The sequence below is a fragment of the Oncorhynchus kisutch genome, linkage group LG6, assembly GCF_002021735.2.
Source record: "Oncorhynchus kisutch isolate 150728-3 linkage group LG6, Okis_V2, whole genome shotgun sequence".
Classification (NCBI taxonomy): domain Eukaryota; kingdom Metazoa; phylum Chordata; class Actinopteri; order Salmoniformes; family Salmonidae; genus Oncorhynchus; species Oncorhynchus kisutch.
Window position 1 is genome coordinate 80,038,248 of NC_034179.2, and position 21,981 is coordinate 80,060,228.

Consider the following 21,981-nt stretch of genomic DNA (forward strand, 5'->3'; position numbering starts at 1 on the left):
TGGAGCAGTCAGAGCTGTCAGTCTGCAAAGAGCTGCCAGTCTGCAAGGAGCTGTCAGCCTGCATGGAGCAGTCAGAGCTGTCAGTCTGCAAGGAGCGGTCAGTCTGCAAGGAGCTGTCAGTCTGCAAGGAGCTGTCAGTCTGCAAGGAGCTGTCAGCCTGCATGGAGCAGTCAGAGCTGTCAGTCTGCAAAGAGCTGCCAGTCTGCAAGGAGCTGTCAGCCTGCATGGAGCAGTCAGAGCTGTCAGTCTGCAAGGAGCGGTCAGTCTGCAAGGAGCTGCCAGTCTGCAAGGAGCTGCTAGTCTGCAAGGAGCTGCCAGTCTGCAAGGAGCTGTCAGCCTGCATGGAGCAGTCAGAGATGTCAGTCTGCAAGGAGCTGCCAGTCTGCAGGGAGCTGTCAGTCTGCAAGGAGCTGCCAGTCTGCAAGGAGTTGCCAGTCTGCAAGGAGCTGTCAGCCTGCATGGAGCAGTCAGAGCTGTCAGTCTGCATGAAGCAGCCAGAGCTGCCAGTCTGCAAGGAGCTGCCAGTCTGCAAGGAGCTGCCAGTCTGCAAGGAGCTGTCAGTCTGCAAGGAGCTGTCAGTCTGCAAGGAGCTGCCAGTCTGCAAGGAGCTGTCAGTCTGCATGAAGCAGCCAGAGCTGTCAGTCTGCAAGGAGCTGCCAGTCTGCAAGGAGCTGCCAGTCTGCAAGGAGCTGCCAGTCTGCAAGGAGCTGCCAGTCTGCAAGGAGCTGCCAGTCTGCAAGGAGCTGCCAGTCTGCAAGGAGCTATCAGCCTGCATGGAGCAGTCAGAGTTGTCAGTCTGCAAGGAGCTGCCAGTCTGCAGGGAGCTGTCAGTCTGCAAGGAGCTGTCAGTCTGCAAGGAGCTGTCAGCCTGCATGGAGCAGTCAGAGCTGTCAGTCTGCAAAGAGCTGCCAGTCTGCAAGGAGCTGTCAGCCTGCATAGAGCAGTCAGAGCTGTCAGTCTGCATAGAGCAGCTAGATCCGCCAGTCAACCAGAATCTTCCAGATCTGCTAGTCAACATGAATCTTCCAGATCCGCCAGCCATCCAGGATCTACCGGAGCCTACTACCTACCTGAGCTTCATCTCAGTACTGGGCTTCCTCTCAGTACTGGGCTTCCTCTCAGTACTGGGCTTCCCCTCAGTTCCGGGCTGCCCCTCAGTTCCGGGCTGCCCCTCAGTTCCGGGCTGCCCCTCAGTCCCGAGCTGCCCCTCAGTCCCGAGCTGCCCCTCAGTCCCGAGCTGCCTCAGTCCCGAGCTGCCCCTCAGTCCCGAGCTGCCTCTCAGTCCCGAGCTGCCCCTCAGTCCCGAGCTGCCCCTCAGTCCCGAGCTGTCCCTCAGTCCCGAGATGCCCCTCAGTCACGAGCTGCTCCTTAGTTCTGTGGGGTTCTGGGTGAGGACTATTAGGCCATGGTCGGCGGCGAGGGTGGATTATCCCAGGACGCGAAGGGGAGGAACTAGGACATTAATGAAGTGGGGTCCACGTCCCGAGCCGGAGCCGCCACCAATGACAGACGCCCACCCGGACCCTCCCTATGGTTTTGAGGTGCGTCCGGGAGTCCGCACCTTGGGGGGGGGGGGGGGGGGGGGGGGGGGGGGGTTCTGTCACGCCTTGGTCTTAGTGTTTTGTGTTTTCGTTATATATTTTGGTCAGGCCAGGGTGTGACATGGGTTTATGTTATTGTATTTTCGTATTGGGGTTTGTAGTATTTGGGATCGCGGCTGATTAGGGGTGTTGTATAGGCTTGGCTGCCTGAGGCGGTTCTCAATCAGGAGTCAGGTGCTTCTCGTTGCCTCTGATTGGGAACCGTATTTAGGTAGCCTGAGTTTGCTTTGTTTTCGTGGGTGATTGTTCCTGTCTCTGTGTAGTTTCACCAGATAGGCTGTAATTAGGTTTCACGTTCCGTTTGTTGTTTTGTATTTATTAAGTTATTTCATGTATCGTCACTATTTTCATTAAAGATCATGAGTAACCACCACGCTGCATTTCGGTCCTCTCTTTCAACAAACGAAGAGTGCCGTTACAGCCATCTCCACTGCTCTTTACCTTGAAGGTTGGCGAGCCATGGCCTAAGGAGTCTGATGGACTAGACATGTACCTTCACTTTTCCAAGGCTCAAACCAGTCAATGTGTCATCCAGGGAGGAGGTTGAACCTTTAATTAAAGTGGAGAGCTGCTGTCATCAGGCCCCTGCTAAATGCCACACGATAAATAGATGATCTCAGGAAGCTGCGTTGGGAGTTTCTTTCACTCAAGGAGATAAAAGGCCATACACACTACAGGATAACCATGCATCAACATGTTAAGGACTATCAATTATAGAAATACATGAAATGACCTGATTGCGAACCAGGCATGCCTGACAGACCCTGTTGTTTGGGGGAAGAATGTTGACAATGTCACGTAAACTGGTTATTAATGGAAACCAAGCTGAAAGAATGTGCCTGTGAGTGACATTATTAAGGATGGATGATGGGTTACAGAGTGATCACTCATGGAATGCAATCAATATTTATTCTGTTAAATACTGGGGGAGAAATTACATTTCAAAGTGTATTGCTAATGGTTTCGAGAAATTGTGTCTAAATAAAATGTAGAGGTTTGGACACGGATTATTTGGCAACCAGCCCTGTCGCGGACCACAATGTCTTGCTCCCAGACAGACTAAACAACTTCTTTGCTCGCTTTGAGGACAATACAGTGCCACTCACACGGCCCGCTATCAAAACCTGTGGGCTCTCCTTCACTGCAGCCGACGTGAGTAAAACATTTAAACGTGTTAACCCTCGCAAGGCTGCAGGCCCAGACGGCATCCCCAGCCGCGTCCTCAGAGCATTCGCAGACCAGCTGGCTGGTGTGTTTACGGACATATTCAATCAATCCTTATCCCAGTATACTGTTCCCACATGCTTCAAGAGGACCGCCATTGTCCCTGTTCCCAAGAAAGCGAAGGTAACTGAGCTAAACGACTACCGCCCCGTAGCACTCACTTCCGTCATCATGAAGTGCTTTGAGAGACTAGTCAAGGACCATATCACCTCCACCCTACCTGACACCTCCACTCCAATTTGCTTACCGCCCCAATAGGTCCACAGACGAATCAATCACAACCACACTGCACACTGCCCTAACCCATCTGGACAAGAGGAATACCTATGTGAGAATGTTGTTCATCGACTACAGCTCAGCATTTAACACCATAGTACCCTCCAAACTCGTCATCAAGCTCGAGACCCTGGGTCTCGACCCCGCCCTGTGCAACTCAGTACTGGACTTCCTGACGGGCTGGAGTTGAGTCAGTGTGTTGGCAGCAGCCACTCAATGTTAGTGGTGGCTGTTTAACAGTCTGATGGCCTTGAGATAGAAGCTGTTTTTCAGTCTCTCGGTCCCAGCTTTGATGCACCTGTACTGACCTCGCCTTCTGGATGATAGCGGGGTGAACAGGCAGTGGCTCGGGTGGTTGTTGTCCTTGATGATCTTTATGGCCTTCCTTTGACATCGTGTGGTGTAGGTGTCCTGGAGGGCAGGTAGTTTGCCCCCGGTGATGCGTTGTGCAGACCTCACTACCCTCTGGAGAGCCTTACGGTTGTGGGCGGAGCAGTTGCCGTACCAGGCGGTGATACAGCCCGACAGGATGCCCTCGATTGTGCATCTGTAGAAGTTTGTGAGTGCTTTTGGTGACAAGCCGAATTTCTTCAGCCTCCTGAGGTTGAAGAGGCGCTGCTACGCCTTCTTCACGATGCTGTCTGTGTGGGTGGACCAATTCAGTTTGTCTGTGATGTGTACGCCGAGGAACTTAAAACTTACTACCCTCTCCACTACTGTTCCATCGATGTGGATAGGGGGGTGTTCCCTCTGCTGTTTCCTGAAGTCCACAATCATCTCCTTAGTTTTGTTGACGTTGAGTGTGTATTTGAGTGTGTATTTTCCATGGTTCAGAATGAATAGTTGTTTAGTAGTCTGAAGGTGTCGGAAACATTAACTTCCTTGACCATGCTGTAGGTCATGTAACTGTTTGTTACATGCTATATGCTTTGTGGACTTCACAGGACAGATGTTGCTCTCCAGTTTTGTGATGAAACAAAAGTGTGGTTGAATTTATTCTGCCATTGTGTCTTCTTATTGTCTTCTTATTGTGTGGGCCTTTGTCCTATATATCATGGTGGCAAGGAATATGAACTAACACATAGGTTGTAATATGGCCATGTTTTTCCTGGCTTGTCTTCCCCAGTGATTTTAACCACGCTCCGCTACGGAAAGTTGATGTCTCATTTGTGCACAGCATCCCCTTACAGGGGCGAGGTCGAATTTCAAAAGTGAAACATCATTTCCGATGTCAGACAGGCAGACAGCAAGGTTTATACAAACAAACAATCACTGTTGGAAATCAAATGCTAGGCTAGAAGCAACAGGATGTGATGATAAATATCTTATTATTTATAACATGGGTCACACGTCAGAGATGGTCGTTTATTGTTTATTGGTCGTATATTGTGTTTGTCCATTAGCCCAGGGCTTTGGAATAACTATGAATCCTTAGCCCAGGGCTAAAGCTTAGCCCAGGGTTAACAAATACTGGTGTGACCACAGGCTAAGCTAGCCCAGGGCCAGTCTAGCCTGGATAGCCCGGAGCTAAGAAAAGGCCTATTGTGTATTGTTCTCACACATAAGCTATGTAATAATTATTAATGATGTTTTAATTGCCAGCACAATCTAATTATAAATATACTTTAAAAAGACATTTCTCAAAAAACGATATGAGATTTATACTGGAGAATTTGAAGGATAAGATATCATTTACATTTGAAGCAGATCTTCGCTTGTTGGCTGACACCAAGCTATTATTGAACGCACATAAAACAGTATTTATTTTTCCCATGTCTGTGTTCCCCCTGTATTTTCAATTTCATTTAAATCTGGTTATCAGGAAGCTTCATCTTGACCCTTCAAATCTAAAAAATTATCACCCTGTCTCTTGTCTTCCCTTCTTCTCAGAAACCCTTGAATGTGCTGTCAATTCCACTGAATTCCTTTCTCAGCGTTCTCCACTTGATCCCCTCTAATCTTGCTTTTGTGCAGCTCACTCAACGGAAACAGCTCCTCTGTAACTGAGTGCTTATGCAGCTCCTCTCTGTCTTAATTCCCCTTGATCTCTAGGCTGTATTTGATACCGTTAATCTTTAGACACATTTTACTGTTGCTGATCTGACAATCTTTGGCACCTCTTGTTTCTCAAATTATTCTCTAACCTTGTTGATACTTTTCATAAGGTCAACTGAGAAAAGTCCAGCCCAGTGTTCACAACAATGAGGTTCCCCAGGGCTCAGTGTTGTGTCTATTCCAAATCCATCTCCCTTCCCATGGTCTTGACCCATACATTATTTCTTGCTAGTTATCTTCCATTTACATCATTCTCATGAAGTCTGCTTTACACTGTCTTTGTCTTTATCCTGATGTCTTTTTGTCCTTGTGTTATTCGACCACATGCAGGTACTAAAATAGTTGATTTACTTTTGAAGTCAGCTTATTGTTACATTTCTTTTTATAATCATCCCAAAGATCTACGGTATCCACAGAAGCAATTTTTATTGCCCTTGACCCATACTCAATCAATATCATCTTAAATATTTGTTTTTGTGAATTGATGCTCTTGCGACCATTTCATTTGAAACATGATCTGTTTGTTCCAGTGTTCATATTTCATTGTCGGAGATCCTCGTTCATCTTACCTCCTCCCCTACTGTTCCCCAGCCATATGATAACGTATCTACAACTCATTCCCTATTTACTTTCATTGTGTCCTTAGGATGCCTCTCTTTTGACAATATCTTAATCCGCTGATATAAAAATTGCTAATATTCATTCCTCATTAATGTACTTAATTTACCTCACCATCTAATCTTCCTAATAATTAATTTCCTCCCATATCAATTAGGCCTCCCTATTTCATGTGGACACAGTATTTGGGTTTATTTAGTGCATGTCGAAAGGAATGGTTATGTCACATAATTTGCAGAGTGCTAGGTGGCCAGAGCTTTGGTCACAACCAGGAGCCTTCATTTTGCTTTCTCTACTCCTCAGCGTCCACTAGCGATCACATTTCCCACAAACGCACCATATGTGGCATCTCAGTTAATTATCCAAAAGAAATTGTCCGAGGACATGGAATAACAGCAGGTGACCATCTCCAGCCCAGAGCAAAACCAACACTAACTGGTCAAGCTCAGCTGCCTTCGCTCCTCAACTAATGGTGGTGCCTGGAATGTGTTCATTCACGCTGCTTGGCCTTCATTACAGATCAGGGAAGGTGCAATTAGTAGGAGCTCCCCACCAGCTTATAATTACCTTAAGACATCCACTTAAATAGAGAACATTATAAATCAGCTCCTGTTGCCTATCAGGCTCTATGCAACATTATGCCAACAGATGTCAGATGCAGCCATGGACAGGCCCCTTGGTGGCAGTGACAGCCAACAGCTACTGCTAGCTTCTCTAATGAATAGAATTGGGCTCCGGCTTTGTATTTTTGAGGGGTTCATTTGAGGTTCAGAGCTATATTTCTTGTGAATTAAAAAAAGAAGGACAGCGCGGGGAGGCGAACAAAAGACCAATTAACAGTTGGATACAATGCAACAGATAACAGTTTGTTTGATGTTTCTCCCAACTTTGTGACAAATTAAACTTTTCATCTTCAATTTATACAGATACATGATCCAGCAATAGGGTCTCTCTCCCCTTAGCCTCACATTGGGGTGAGGTGCCTGTTAAGGGTTTTGTGACATCCACATTCATTTGCATCAAAGCCCCACAGTTGCATCAAAGAAGTTATAATGACAGACAAAAACATTATTCACAGAAGGAGCATTGTTTGGTCACCCACTGTTTCTCCATTACATAAAAGTATGTCAGGCTTAGAGGGAGAAAAATATCACACAATACAAACATAACCACACAGACAAATCCTACTGAATTCTCTCATAAACAAAGCACCCGTTTGGCATGATTTAGAGGGGCTTGGAAAAGCTGTTATTTGACAATAGCCGTTCCAAATGAACAGAGACTATCTTTTGAAACTGAACTTTCCGTCGTCCCAATTCTTTTGTGCTTGCTACATAAAAAAAAAAATTCACCTCAAAGGTTTTCTGTCATTTTACGTGTGAAAAATAATTAAATGTCCATTAAATCTTTATCACTGTATGTGTCTCTGAAAACAAAAACACAACATTAATTCTGAGAGCTGTGGGAAGACATATGAAAGGTTCCAGCTTCAAAGCCTGACCTTCATCCACCTGAAGTCATGAGAGACTGCAAGAAAAACAAAGCTGAATGCATGAATGCCAAATATCCCCATTAAAGACCACTGACAAAGGAATGATATTCTATAGGACATGGCTGTTTCTTCATATGGAACTGCATTTCGAAATGCGTCTACCAATTGGCAGCCTCTGGGAGAAAAAGATCACCCCTAACCTCATCTTGTTCCTATACCAGGAAGTGCAACGTTGCGTACAGCACTGAATAGAACATAATAGGATGTAGACTGGTGCTGTGGCGAGAAAAATAAGCAACGCTTCTTCAATGTATCTTGAATAGGTCTCGCTGGTTTAGTGATAAAGATCACTTGTATTGAGTGCATTTCTCTCTGAAGAGATATTCAATTAAAAAAACATAAGGTATGCCATGCTTAATGTTGTATAACAAATTTGCAAATCCATGTCTTAAAAAACTGTTTAAGCTTTTGAAGATAAAGTTAACATGGAAAACAACATTTCATATCAAGCCCACAATAAGCCTCTTTGGTCACACTTTACATTACAAAGGCCTTATACCAGAAGTAACAAGCTGGGAATGTTGTATCATCTGGCCAATCTGCTGTTTCTCAGCTCTAAGCCTCAAGCCCACAAAACAACTGTCCTCTGGTCTGGTGTAGACTTTCAGTGGCCTTAAAAAGGATGTGTGTGTGTGTGTTTGTGTGTGTGTGCTTCCCTTTGCCACTTTACATTATGAGGTCAATGAAAGGTAAGGGCTTCACCCTCTCTCAGCGTAGCAATCAGACAAAAAGCAGGTGTTGTGTCTAACATAACCTGGGGTGGGCAAAGCTATCTATTCTAGAGATATCCATCGGCCCTTTGTCTATAGAGGACCTTTAATAGTGGCACTAATCCACTTAGCTACCATACAAATTATATTTCTGTGATGATTTGAGGCTGACATCAGCAAGTTCAGTGTCCAGAGCTATCGGATGGCACTGACTAGATGTATGCCGACAGTACATGACCTATTTAATGGTTAAGAAATGATAGATCCGATTATGGCTTTCTACTGGAGTGAACGACCTCTGCACTCATCCTTAAGCTTCATTGTTTGCACCTGATATGAAACTTCATATTTTAATGCGATTATCTTGCTTGGTATGTATGAAACAAGAGATGATTTATGAAGTGAGTTCATGTGGCTCTAGTCAAGCTTCACTTGCCGACCATATCAACATCATTTGTCATTTCTTTGTTACATCTCGCTCAATATCTCTTAGGAAATTAGATTTGGTTTTTTTCGCTCTCCTCTCTAAAACTTTTGTGAGAAATTATACGTTTCTATGGTTGACGAGACAAAACAGGACAAATAAATCAATATAAAGCAAATGAAAGCAAATTGAATCTATTAAAGCAAAATTACTGGGAGAAAAATCACCCAAACGCGACACAACGCAGAGAGTCATGGCCATGGGCACAATTAATGACAGAGGTAGTAAAAAGGTGTTGGATCATTAAGCTTGCAGGGGCCTGTGTGCATGCAGACAAGATCCCTACGCCAGACCAGCAGAAACAAGCCCCCCATCTTAATGGCCCATTGAAGTAGTGCTGCCCTGCATATCAGTGAAACAGGCTGCCTGCAAGGGCCTAGCCTTCTACAATACCTCAGCTATCACTATAATCACTGGGGATGTGTTGTATTTTCACACAAAAAAGTGAGGATCAGGGAGCGACCCTGCGGCTCCACCTCCGTCTCCTTCCTTACCTGAGGAATACCAAGCAGCGGGGTGCCAATAGAGGACCTTGAGATCAGCGTGAGCTCGCAAGGGGGGCTCTCCAGGGCAGCCATGAGTAATTAGTTCTAATTAGTAGCGGTGATTAACCGCGCTGGGGAACGTGGGGGCCGTAGGGGAGCAGATTGATAGAGCTGGCCCTCCTAACCCATAGAGGCTCCACTGCATCTTAAGCAGAAGGGACCCTGCCTGTGCCCGCCAGCCAGCCAGATAGCATGTCCACCTAGCATAAACAAATTAAAATCAAATCAAAGTTTATTGGTCGGGTACACAGATTTGCAGGTGTTATAGCAGGTGCAGCAAAATGCTTTGTTTCTAGCTCCAACAGCGCAGTAGAACATCTAGCAAATACAATACAAATACACAAACAAACAAGAAATGACAATCCAGAGTAGATATATCAGTGAGCATGTGTCAGAATCCACAACATAAATACGTGGTTTGCAATGTTTCCTTTGTTGGGCAAGCAGTAAATTTGAGGTCTTATGAGAGGAAACTTGAACGTTGTGAGAATTTTGTGCAGCTTCTGGCACTTGTTTACAGTGAACACTGAGGATGTACCCTTACCAATAGGCTATTGTGGCTATTTGAGCATACTGTAGACCTACCAAAAAAAACTATGGAGCAAATCCCATAACATTTTCACATTTCTGTGATACAGCCTAAAGCAGCCTATATATGGTGTTCAATGCAGACCTACATTGCATGAGACTTTTAAAAACGCTTTTACATTATGAAGGGCTTGACATGAATAAATTATGTTTTACTTGCTCTGTAACACCATGGGCCAAATTGGTGACTGTAAATTGCATTGTATTGTGTCGTATGATGCAAGAAACCACTTTAAAAATGAAATGTATTATTATTACCATACAGAGAAATAGACAATGTAGGCTACCCCTCTGCCTATTGGATTATTTACATATTCAAGACTGTCTCAAAATACAACTCTGCACCTTTAATCAATACATAAGCTTTTTATCTGACTGATTTCAAAGAAATGTAGTGTTGATGAATAGATATATGAGAAACGAGACCAAGTCGAGACTCTGGACAAGGCGGATACGGTATAGTAAAGGCCGTTTATTCAAGAGTAATGATATCTGGCAAAACGTGCTGCACGGCCCCGTTTCGTCAAGTTCTTAGTGAACTATTGGAAAAAAGAGACCGGACACATAACGTACAGTTCATTTTATACATTGAAATGACGTAGGTAGATTCTGGTAGTCCTGGCTTCTGGTAGGTTGCTTGTAGATGATAGACAGTCTCCTCCAGCCTGGTGTCAGTATCCCATTGGTTCTTTGTCTTTGGAGCCCATCCAGAAGGGGAGGGGCTGCGTGTGTGTATGTGTGTGCGTGTATGTGTGTGCGTTCCTGTCTTGGCAAGTCTGTGTGTCCTTGCAGTGAGTATGTGTGTGAGAGATATCCTGTATGAGCCCTACCATGTTTTACTGTGAAAATACGTTGCTATGTGTTGTCTCAGTTATAGCAATGCAATAGCAGTAAGCTGGTCATTTGCATAGGAAATAGCACTTCATTACAGTAGCCTACACGTTTTGTGCTCTTGTAGAAAGCAGTAACTTCCCATTGCTGACCTATACGTATCTATAACTGGGCTAATAACTCGCTAACTAGCAAAGAATATCAACACGTGCAAACACATGGCTCTGCTGATCTACACTGATCTGAAAAGCACATTCACTCAGGGGTGATTGAAAGAACGCATTCGGAAAGTATTCAGACCCCTTCCCCTTTTCCATATTTTGTTATGTTACAGACTTTTTCTAAAATGTATTACATTTTTAAAATACCTCTTCAATCTACACACAATACCAAAGCAAAAACAGTTTTTTATACATTTTAGCAAATAACAGAAATACCTTATTTACACAAGTATTCACTTATACCCTTTGCTATGAGACTCGGAATTGAGTTCAGGTGCATCCTGTTTCCATTTTGATCATCCTTGAGGTGTTTCTATAACTTGATTGGAGTCCATCTGTGGTAAATTCAATTGATTGGACATGACTTGGCAAGGCCCACATCTGTCTATATAAGGTCCCACAGTTGACAGTGCATGTCAGAGCAAAAACCAAGCCATGAGGTCGAAGGAATTGTCCGTAAAGCTCAGAGACAGGATTGTGTCGAGGCACAGATGTATGCAGCATTGAAGGTCCCCAAGAATACAGTGGCCTCCAAATCAAATCAAATGTTATTGGTCACATACATATGGTTAGCAGATGTTATTGCGAGTGTAGCGAAATGCTTGTGCCTACCTAGCGGGTAGCGGGGTAGCGCGGTGAACAGGCAGCGGCTCGGGTGGTTGTTGTCCTTGATCATCTTTTTGGCCTTCCTGTGACATCGGGTGCTGTAGGTGTCCTGGAGGTCAGCTAGTTTTCCCCAGGTGATCACCCTCTGGAGAGCCCTGCGGTTGTGGGCGGTGCAGTTGCTGTACCAGGCAGTAATACAGCCTGACAGGATGCTCTCAAGTAAAAGTTTGTGAGGGTTATAGATGACAAGCCAAATTTCTTCAGCCTCCCGAGGTTGAAGAGGTGCTGTTGCGCCTTCTTCACCACACTGTCTGTGTGGGTGGACAATTTCAGTTTGTCCATGATGTGTACACCGAGGAACTTGAAACTTTCCACCTTCTCCACTGCTGTCCCATCGATGTGGATAAGGAGGTGCTCCCTCTGCTGTTTCCTGAAGTCCACGATCATCTCCTTTGTTTTTTTGACGTTAAGTGAGAGGTTGACACCACACTCTGAGTGCCCTCACCTCCTCCATATAGGCTGTCTTGTCATTGTTGGTGATCAAGCCTACTACTGTTGTGTCGTCTGCAAACTTGATGATCAAATTGGAGGTGTGCATGGCCACGCAGTCATGGATGAACAGGGAGTACGGGATGGGGCTGAGCATGCACCCTTGTCGGGCCCCAGTGTTGAGGATCAGCGAAGTGGAGATGTTGTTTCCTACCTTCACCACCTGGGGCGGCCCGTCAGGGAGTTCAGGACCCAAACGCACAGGGTGGGTTTAAGACCCAGGGCCTCAAGCTTAATGATGAGCTTTGAGGGTACTATGGTGTTGAATGCTGAGCTATAGTCAATGAACAACATTCTTACAAAGGTATTCCTCTTGTCCAGATGGGATAGGACAGTGTGCAGTGTGTAGGCGATTGCATCGTCTGTGGACCTATTGGGACAGTAGGCAAATTGGAGTGGGTCTAGGGTGACAGGTAAGGTGGAGGTGATATGATCCTTGACTAGTCTCTCAAAGCACTTCATGATGATAGAAGTGAGTGCTACAGGGCGATAGTCATTCAGTTCAGTTACCTTTGCCTTCTTGGGTACAGGAACAATAGTGGCCATCTTGAAGCATGTGGGGACAGCAGACTGGGATAGGGAGAGAATATGTCCGTAAACAGTAAACACACCAGCCAGCTGGTCTGCACATGCTCTGAGGATGCGGCTAGGGATGCCGTCTGGGCCGTCAGCCTTGCGAGGGTTAACACGTTTTAAATCTGGAGAAGGAGATGGGGGTGCAGTCCTTGGTAGCGGGCCGCGTCGGTGGCACTGTATTATCCTCAAAGCGGGCAAAGAAGGTGTTTTGTTTGTCTGGAAGCAAGACGTCAGTGTTTGTGACGTGACTGGTTTTCTTTTTGTAGTCTGTGATTGCCTGTAGACCCTGCCACATATGTCTCGTGTCTGAGTCGTTGAATTGCGACTCCACTTTGTCCCTATACTGAAGTTTCGCTCCATCATTCTTAAATATAAAAAGATTGAAACCACCAAGACTCTTGCTAAAGCTGGCAGCCCGGCCAATCTGACCAATCGGGACAGAGCTTCAGAGTTCCTCTAAAGAGATAGGAGAACCTTCCAGAAGGACAGCCATCTCTGCAGCACTATATCAATCAGGCCTCTATGGTAGAGTGGCCAGACGGAAGCCACTCCTCAATAAAAGGCGCATGACAGCCCGCTTGGAGTTTACCAAAAGGCACCTAAAGGACTCTGAGACCATGAGAAACAAGATTCTCAAGATTGAACTCTTTGGCCTGAATGCCAAGCGTCACTTCTGGAGGAAACCTGGCACCAACCCTACTGTGAATGTGGGGATGTTTTTCAGCGGCAGGGACTGGGAGACTAGACAGGATCAAGGGAAAGGTGCACGGAGCAAAGTACAGTGAGATCCTTGATGAAAACCTGCTCCAGAGCGCTCAGGACCTCAGACTAGGGCAAAAATGTACCCTCCAACAGGACAATGACCCTAAGCACACAGACAAGACAATGCAGAAGTGGCTTTGGGACAAGTCTCTGAATGTTCTTGAGTGGCCCAGACTTGAACCCGATCTAATATCTCTGGAGAGACCTGAAAATTGCTGTGCAGCGACGCTCCCCATCCAACCTGACAGAGCTTGAGAGGATCTGCAGAGAAGAATGGGAGAAACTCCCCAAATACAGGTGTGCAAAGCTTGTAGCAATATACCCAAGTAGACTCGAGGCTGTAATTGCTGCCAAAGGTGCTTCAACAATGTACTAAGTAAAGGGTCTGAATACTTATGTAAATGTGATATTTCAGTTTTTTTGCAAACATTTGCAAAACCTGGTTTTGCTTTGTCATTAGGTGGTAGATTGATGAGGAAAAAACTATTTTATCCATTTTAGAATAAGGCTGTAACGTAACAAAATATGGAAAAAGTCAAGGGGTCTGAATACTTTCTGAATGGACTGTACATACATGGGGCATTAGTCTCAAGGATCAGGGCTGAGTACCGGGTAGGTAGCTGGCTAGTGATGGCTGTTCAACAGTCTGATGGCCTTGTGATAGAAAGACGTCAGTGTTTCTCAGCGTCTTGGTCCCAGCTCTGATGCACCTGTACCGTCTCTGTCTGCTAGATGGTAGCATAGTAAACAGACCGTGTCTCGGGTGGCTGAGGTCCTTGCTGATCTTCTTGACCTTCCTTTGACACTGAGTGCTATAAAGGTCCTGGAGGGCAGGCAGCGTGCCCTTGGTAAAGCGGTTGAGGGCGTTACAGTTGCCGTACCAGGCGGTGATGCAGCCTGACAGAATGCTCTCAATGGTGCATCTATAGAAGTTTGTGAGGGTCTTAGGGGCCATGCAGAACTTCTTCAACTGCGTGGCACCATTTCAGGTCATCAGTGATGTGCATGCTAAGGAACCTTTGAAGCTCTTGACCCGCTCCACTGCGGCCCCATTGATGTGGATTGGGGAGTGCTTCCTCTTCACTCTACTGTTTTGTCTCATGTCTACACTGTATTGCATGTGTACACCACATTGTGCCTACCCATCTCAGAAGCTGCTCCCTATTGTGTGCTTTGAAATGCATTGTGTCATGATAAAATTCCATCCAAAGTGTTTTCGATATACCTAATATTATGACACATTTTTGTTGATTCTCTATGTCATTTCAAACTAGAAGATTATACTTTATACTCTGCAATTGAGCACCAATCCAGCTTTTGATTCAAACAAGCAAATTCAAACAAGCGAATGTACCGAGCTTGATTTTTAAACACGTCAATGAGTCTAATTAGTGTCATTCTCCCATCCCCAATAAGGTTCCTAAAAGCTGGGCCCAGTCTCCGCCAGCCAGTCATTTCTTTAAGATGGCAGGGGGGCTCTTAACAAGATAAGCCCTGAGATCAGTGTTCCTGGAGGAACATTACCTGAACAAGCGAGCTGATGAAAATTACTGTAGTGTACCGCAGCCTGCTTGGAAACAGCTGAAGTGTTGTTCAAATGTCTCAGATAAAACAACCAACACGAGTACCACTAGAACACCTATAATTCCCATTCCGCACAGGGAAAGGCTGAGAAAGACGGGAGATGATCCTATTTGTACTGAGACTTGATTAAGAAACAGACTTCAAATCCCTCTATTTAACAAGGTGGTGGGGATTAAAAAGGTCTCTCCAAATCCTGAGAACAGCAAACTGTTTGCCTGGAAAGCTCTTTTCATAGTGCTCCACTGAGGGCTGAAAGCTGAGAGGAGAAACCACTACTCACCTCCTCTCATTAAAATGATCTCAGCTCTCACAGAGTGATTGGTCCAAGGGACTTGATGACTGCCAGACAGATGCAGGCATTAGTTTGCTGTTTCTTTCTAACATAGGAAGGAACGACCTTGGCTTAAGCATGTTTTTCAGATGCCATTCTCTGTGGAGGTTCCAACAGATATGAGGCATTTGGCATTGGGGGAGGGCTTTGTGTGTGTGTGTGTGTGTGTGTGTGTGTGTGTGTGTGTGTGTGTGTGTGTGTGTGTGTGTGTGTGTGTGTGTGTGTGTGTGTGTGTGTGTGTGTGTGTGTGTGTGTGTGTGTGTGTGTGTGTGAATGCATGTGTGTGCCCTTGTGTTGATATCTGCTCTGGCTTTGACTGCTGTTGGCAATTTAAGATAGGGTGTTCTCACAATGCCTCAGCAGCCTGAGATGTGCAATATTGACTGGTTTCAATTTCCTCCATTTTGACAGCCCATTTCGGCCGCAACTATGAATAAAGAGGGCCATAGTCTCAGTACACATCACTCTCCGATCAAATGTTCCCCTCTCCCCCAAGCCTTTAGGGAGACTACACAACACTGGCATACATAAATATAGCCTGGACACAGCCTCAGATTACTGCACACCACAGTCAAGTCCAATAGAAGCACCAAATGATTTACGTATCCTCAAACGTATCCTCAAATTCAAAAAGTCATTTTGAATGGTATATGCACCATTAAAAATAAAATGAAGAAATGATCAAGCCAACGGCTGACGCTCATTGAATTACATGTTCAGCTTGACAGCTCTGTGTTGGTGAAGAAATGAAAGTACAATTAGATTTTGAAAAATGAATATGGGGAATAACAGTATTGCTTTCTCGGAATTGTCAAACTTGACAGTGCTATTACCATCACTACAAGATCAGCAGTTGGCATGTTGTATTCGGTGTACAGAATTTAGCCGTTTCACCCCACGCTGTCTCAATGGACTGATTGAATTACATGTAAATGAAGGAAACGGAGCAATTTCAACAACATTGCCTCTTTAATCATAGTCCTAATCCAACTGACAAACCATTTTTGGCAATATGGAAGTAAAGCACTGCTGGAAAGCATCCGAATAAGAACACACCTTTAAAACATCACAGCTAGTGGAGGTTATGTCCATAAAAATTGCTTTTGGCAAAGAACTGAGACAATTTTCTGATAGCGTTATAGTTGTTGTTGAAGTCTAATCCGTTGACAAAGAGTATACTAGTGTGTATGTGCCAGGGAGCTCTGACCTGATATATGAGGATCATATTCTATACAGACCATTCTTCTTAGCTATTCCACATCGTGCTCTAAGTCAGGGCTGAGGCGGAGACTCCATGAATGACCCTTAATGTGACAGAGAAATGGGGATCACTTTCTCTCTGTGGCTGTGCCAGCAGTCTGATGATATCGACTAGATGGTGTGAGCGGGCGGGGGAGACTCCAAAAAGCGGATTAAAGCGAGGAGATAAGGCAATCCACTGTAATTAAGCCCTATCTCTGGACAGCCACTGAAGAAGATACATCATCCTTCACAGCCTTGCCACTGTTGAAATACACTAACAATTATTCAATAATTAATTCTTATGCATGCATGAGCCAAACACTAATAGGACATATTTTAACTACAACATTATAGCGTACTCTTCAATTAAATTAATTGTGAATGCATTTATGATCAATGTAATACATCACCTTTTTCATATTTTTTAATCACTCTATTGTAATTGTATCAGCTCTGTTGTCAGGCCTTTTATGATGCAGCCTATGTTAATTTCCCTTTCCAGACATTTCTAATTGAGAAGTGAGATATATAGGCTTGTGGCACTAGACATACTACAGGAGACATTAGCCAGGGCCCTCGGGCTGCCACTGCTGCTATCCATCCTGCGTTGTTAACAGGAAGTTAATAACATGAAGTTGAAGTATAATGAGAAGTCACCATACAGGGTGCTGGAGTTACTCCTTCAGAGGACACTGTGAAATATGTCTGGACAAGGGCCCTCCACAATCAACCATCTCTGATCTCTAGTTCACACAGAAAAATTACCATAGAGTGAAAATTTCACTGTGAATGGTGGTGCATGAGAAATGATAGGATTCAAATGAAATACATTGATCAAATGAGGTGAAAATACTTGGATCCTCTGATTTAAAAGGACTTCTAGTTAAATATTACACTCCCAAGCAAATGTGCCCTGTCTGTCGCAAATTGGTCACATCTGGACTTAGAAGAGTATTTATCAAGCGAGAAATTGCAATTAAATCATTTAACCCTAGACTTTGAAATAATATTGTATTGTAATGACGGTTTTTACCTTTGTTGAATGAACAATTCCTTAGGTCCATGTGTTGCGTTGTTTCCCTACTTAAAAGTGTTTTCACCATTTAGTTTCTAGCTACTATATACTTTTTACTGTAGCTCTGAGACCCTTTTATGTCATCTAGTGTTGCACCAAAGATGTTTCCCAAATTGTTTTATAACACAGAACACATTCATCAAAGTATTCTATTTTCTTAAATCCTCCTTTTCTCTTCTAGATCATGCAATGTTTCATGGACATGGTAAGTGTTTCAAAGGCTTTCCTATGCTGAGGGTTATTAGACATGGGTAAACAGAAGCCATCTTTGAAATGCTCTGACATTTCCTCATCAAGTGAAATGCAAACAGTGTGGAGCCTTCATCATTTTCCAGTAGAAAAGGTCTGAAAGCACTGAATGTTGTGGTCAACACCGTGCAAGGGGACGTGAGACCACATATGTGACTACATTACACCAGCTAGCATTTCCATGTTCCACCCCCTGCTGTTCACCACGGGCAGTCATAGCAACCACAAAGGAATTATAAACGGCTTGGAATAGGTTGTCCTTCATGAATGATACTGTTCAGCTTCCAACTATCTGGGTAATACATACACCACAGCTTTACATCAGGTGTTGCTGTTTGTCATGGCCTTATCAGTGGTTTCCTCCCTCTTGTCCTTTATCATACACTGTAACACCTTGACAGGAAGAGATAGCAGAAAGGACGAGGTGTCCTTTTCTACAGGTGAAACTCTCTTAAAGGCCTAATGTGGAGGGAGTCGTAAAATCTCAACTATTATTGCCATCCATTAATGGTCCACACTTCATTCAGCACCAATTAGGCTTTTTCTTCCCATCCTCTGTATCCTGAGGCAACCAGTCTAGGATTTGGAGATGGGGAGAGACAACCCTTCCACTAGGAGCACTGAATCACCAGGTTTAAGTACTCAGACTGCTTGAGTCTCCTCTCAAGAATGATATCCAGAGGGAAACAAAGAAGTCATAATTGTTTGAGTGACAGACTTTATGTCTCTGCACTGCAAGGTCAGATATTTACCGCCCCAAAAAACAGAATGTGATAAGTGATCTCTGGGATGGGAGGATTTCTTATAGAATAACTTACACAGTAGTAGTGTGTGTCTTAGTCAAGTGTAAAACGTAAGCTATATCCTGTATGTTTTTGTGGTTCATTTATAATGAATTATTAACATGAGAGAGCTGGCTTGGAAAAAGGTAAGCATCAGCTTCAATAGAATAAGTTCAAATAGCAGAGGACAGAGGAGTAACCAAACTATAATTGTGTGATCACTTGCATGCCAACTTCAACCTTGTCCCTCCCAAAAAGCCATAAGGAAGAAATGTTCTCGGAGGTTCATTTGTGACTATATTATCACGAGAACTAGGGTAATTGCCAACAAATGACAAAAAAAAGGACTATTGAAAACCAATTTGGCTTATAACTGACCGTGTGATGTCCTCTCAGCAGGTGGTTATTCATAATACAGCAGGTAATTCATATGAATTATTTCCTACCTGTCATTCACCTTGTTCCAGCCGCTCACTGTTGAAGTAATTGTAGTTGCTGTAGATTTCACGCTGGCACCTACGGCTGCTTTCTTGGCTGACCTTCCTGGACTCTCCCTTCAACCAATTATCTGTGGGCCTTGCAGAGAAAGACACAAGTGTAAATATTCCAAAGAGAATCCTGTGGCCTCATTGATCCACAGCCAATACTTCCTGAAACTGATCCTGGTCAATACATAACTACAGAAATAGCTAAGGATAGTAGCGTAAAAATAGAGCATACAGATGTACATATTATGTCCGTGCACTGTGCTACTGCCATCTGTGGTTGTCAGTCATTAAAATGTCAAAAACTCACTTATGAAAAACATTGGAAATTTGGCAATGTGCACTGAGTATGTTAAGCATTTTCAGCAGTTAAACAAATCAGTGAGGTAACTTGCTGAGGTGGTTATGGCTATGATATTAAAGTTAGATATGTGATTAGAGTACAGTGAGATTCCACATGTCCAAACAAATAACACTTTAACAGACGATTATTTGTAAATCAAGCCATCTGACAGATTGAATGGAAGGTATGTGACCAACAACATGTCCTCAATAGAAACAGTTCAGTGAGCATTCTTTCTGAAAACCTCTGGAAATGGCTATGAATACATCACATTGGCCTTTCTACATGCTCCACCTCTGAATTCAGTATCACAGCTAGCAAGCCAGCGGGGGGGGGGGGGGCTACATTTGCCTTAAAATGTTTCATCTCCAAATGAAAACAGGCCACCTCCATGAAAAGAGCTGTGATGGTAAGTATGAGAACAGGGTCATTTGGTGCCGACAAAGTATTGGTAAAATGAGTTTCCATGGAGACTGATATGCTCTCATATGCGAAGAGTGGCATTTTGGAATGAATGAAGCAAACTGCGGGGCACAAGATAATGGGCTTAGACAAAGAGAGACAGTGTCAACACCAGTGTGTTCACCCAGTCTGAGGTTTCGCCACACAAAGAAAGGGCTTCACCTGTAATGCACATGTCCTGCTGCCACTAAGTGTTTAGGCCTTCCATTGTTAGGCCAAATCCCTTAGAAATTGGTCCTCTTAAACAAAATAGATAAACAATTGTTAAAAAAAATGTTTATACCTCAACGAGTACAATTTCATAGATACATTTGTGTGGAATTACATCCTAACAGCTTTCACAGTTATAGTGTATGGGTGAAGTAATGCAGTCGCCTATGAAACAAATACCCATACTGCTTAAAGGTGACCCTTTTGATGGGGCTTCCTGTAATGCTCTGTGAGGAAGCAGGAACTAGAGCAACTGAAATGTATGCCTTTGAATCCCATGACCTCTGTGCCAAGATCATGTTGAAACAACTGCACTGTGATGATTGTCAGAGAAATTGACATGCACACACACACAGCAATAGACGTGTGACAATGCAGACACAAGACACAACCTCTGATGCCTATCTTTTCAGCGAGCGCCACTGTCAATGGTTGCAAGGTGAGCCACCTGTACACGCCTTAGAAACTTATTGATGTGATTGAGTTGGGATTTTTGCTTATCTCCGTAATATCAGTCACCTTGTTTTTCTGTCAAAAGTCAACAACGGCACTATCTAACCCTGATATGGAGCCAATTAAATCCTTGTTTCAATCTACCGTGCCAGGGTGCTGTGAAGTGCATTCTAATGTCTCCTCAATTCAACACTTAACCCCTCAGAGTCTGGACTCCTGCATTTGGTGCATTTAGAGACTGGGATGACTCAGGGATGGCTCAGCATACAGACAGTTTGTGTGTCCACAGCCTGGGGTATATGTGGAGCAGGAGCCTACGGTTTATCAGAGAGGTGAGTGAGAAGGTGACGCTATTGACACACAGAGGCACAGCTAAGCCACTTCAGATCCCAATCGATCACAGGTCCACTCCACTACATGTGGGATTCTCCCAATAAACCCAGATCTGTCCTGTCTGCCTCCCAGACCCCGGGACAGAGAGAGCTGGACTGTACCCATCCAACTCTAATATAGTCACAATTTGCACTGGCTAGACAAGTCAAATGTCCTCTAATTTGGTATTTGCCCATGTCAATGAGTCTGGTTCCTCTCAAGGTTTCGTTGAGTTCTCGTGAAGGACTTTCTTTACCTTGTTAATACTGTCCACTTAGGATATCTTCATAAAGGTCCAGAGAGGGACTATTTTAAATGGTCTGTGACAGTGACTGTCCACTTAGGATATCTTCATAAAGGTCCAGAGAGGGACTATTTTAAATGGTCTGTGACAGTGACTGTCCACTTAGGATATCTTCATAAAGGTCCGGAGAGGGACTATTTTAAATGGTCTGTGACAGTGACTGTCCACTTAGGATATCTTCATAAAGGTCCGGAGAGGGACTATTTTAAATGGTCTGTGACAGTGACTGTCCACTTAGGATATCTTCATAAAGGTCCGGAGAGGGACTATTTTAAATGGTCTGTGACAGTGACTGTCCACTTAGGATATCTTCATAAAGGTCCGGAGGGGACTATTTTAAATGGTCTGTGACAGTGACTGTCCACTTAGGATATCTTCATAAAGGTCCGGAGAGGGACTATTTTAAATGGTCTGTGACAGTGACTGTCCACTTAGGATATCTTCATAAAGGTCCGGAGAGGGACTATTTTAAATGGTCTGTGACAGTGACTGTCCACTTAGGATATCTTCATAAAGGTCCGGAGAGGGACTATTTTAAATGGTCTGTGACAGTGACGTTGTAAAAAAGCTCCTTAAAATCAAACTGTAATTGGATTAGCTAGGAATGAGTCCCAGACTTCATCTAACGGAGCTGCAGGAGCATCCTTATTAACCCGGCCCAACACTGACTTGACTGATGGCTGGCCCGCTTTGTTTGTTTTGCCTGATCTCTGTCAGTCACGCCCCACATAATTACTGTGTGCCTTCGCAGGTTACATCGTGAATATTAGCTGCACTGTAAGCACACTTTAATTACATGGGCAAGTGGGTTGAGTTAATAAGGCTGCTTCAAAAAAACACAGTGCATCTCCCTCCTCCAGTTACCATGGCGTTGTGTTCAGGGATGGATAG

The 21,981-nt window shown here is 44.2% G+C and overlaps 1 protein-coding gene across 1 annotated transcript in view; it reads right to left on the bottom strand.

Moving 5' to 3' along the window:
* The window catches only part of LOC109897631 (RNA binding protein fox-1 homolog 3), a 409,231-nt gene that overhangs the window by 346,855 nt on the left and 40,395 nt on the right, over positions 1-21,981 (bottom strand). The window contains exon 2 of the mRNA XM_031827801.1: positions 18,908-19,037. The gene's annotated coding sequence lies outside the window, so the exon portion shown is untranslated. The remainder of the gene's footprint in view (positions 1-18,907; positions 19,038-21,981) is intronic.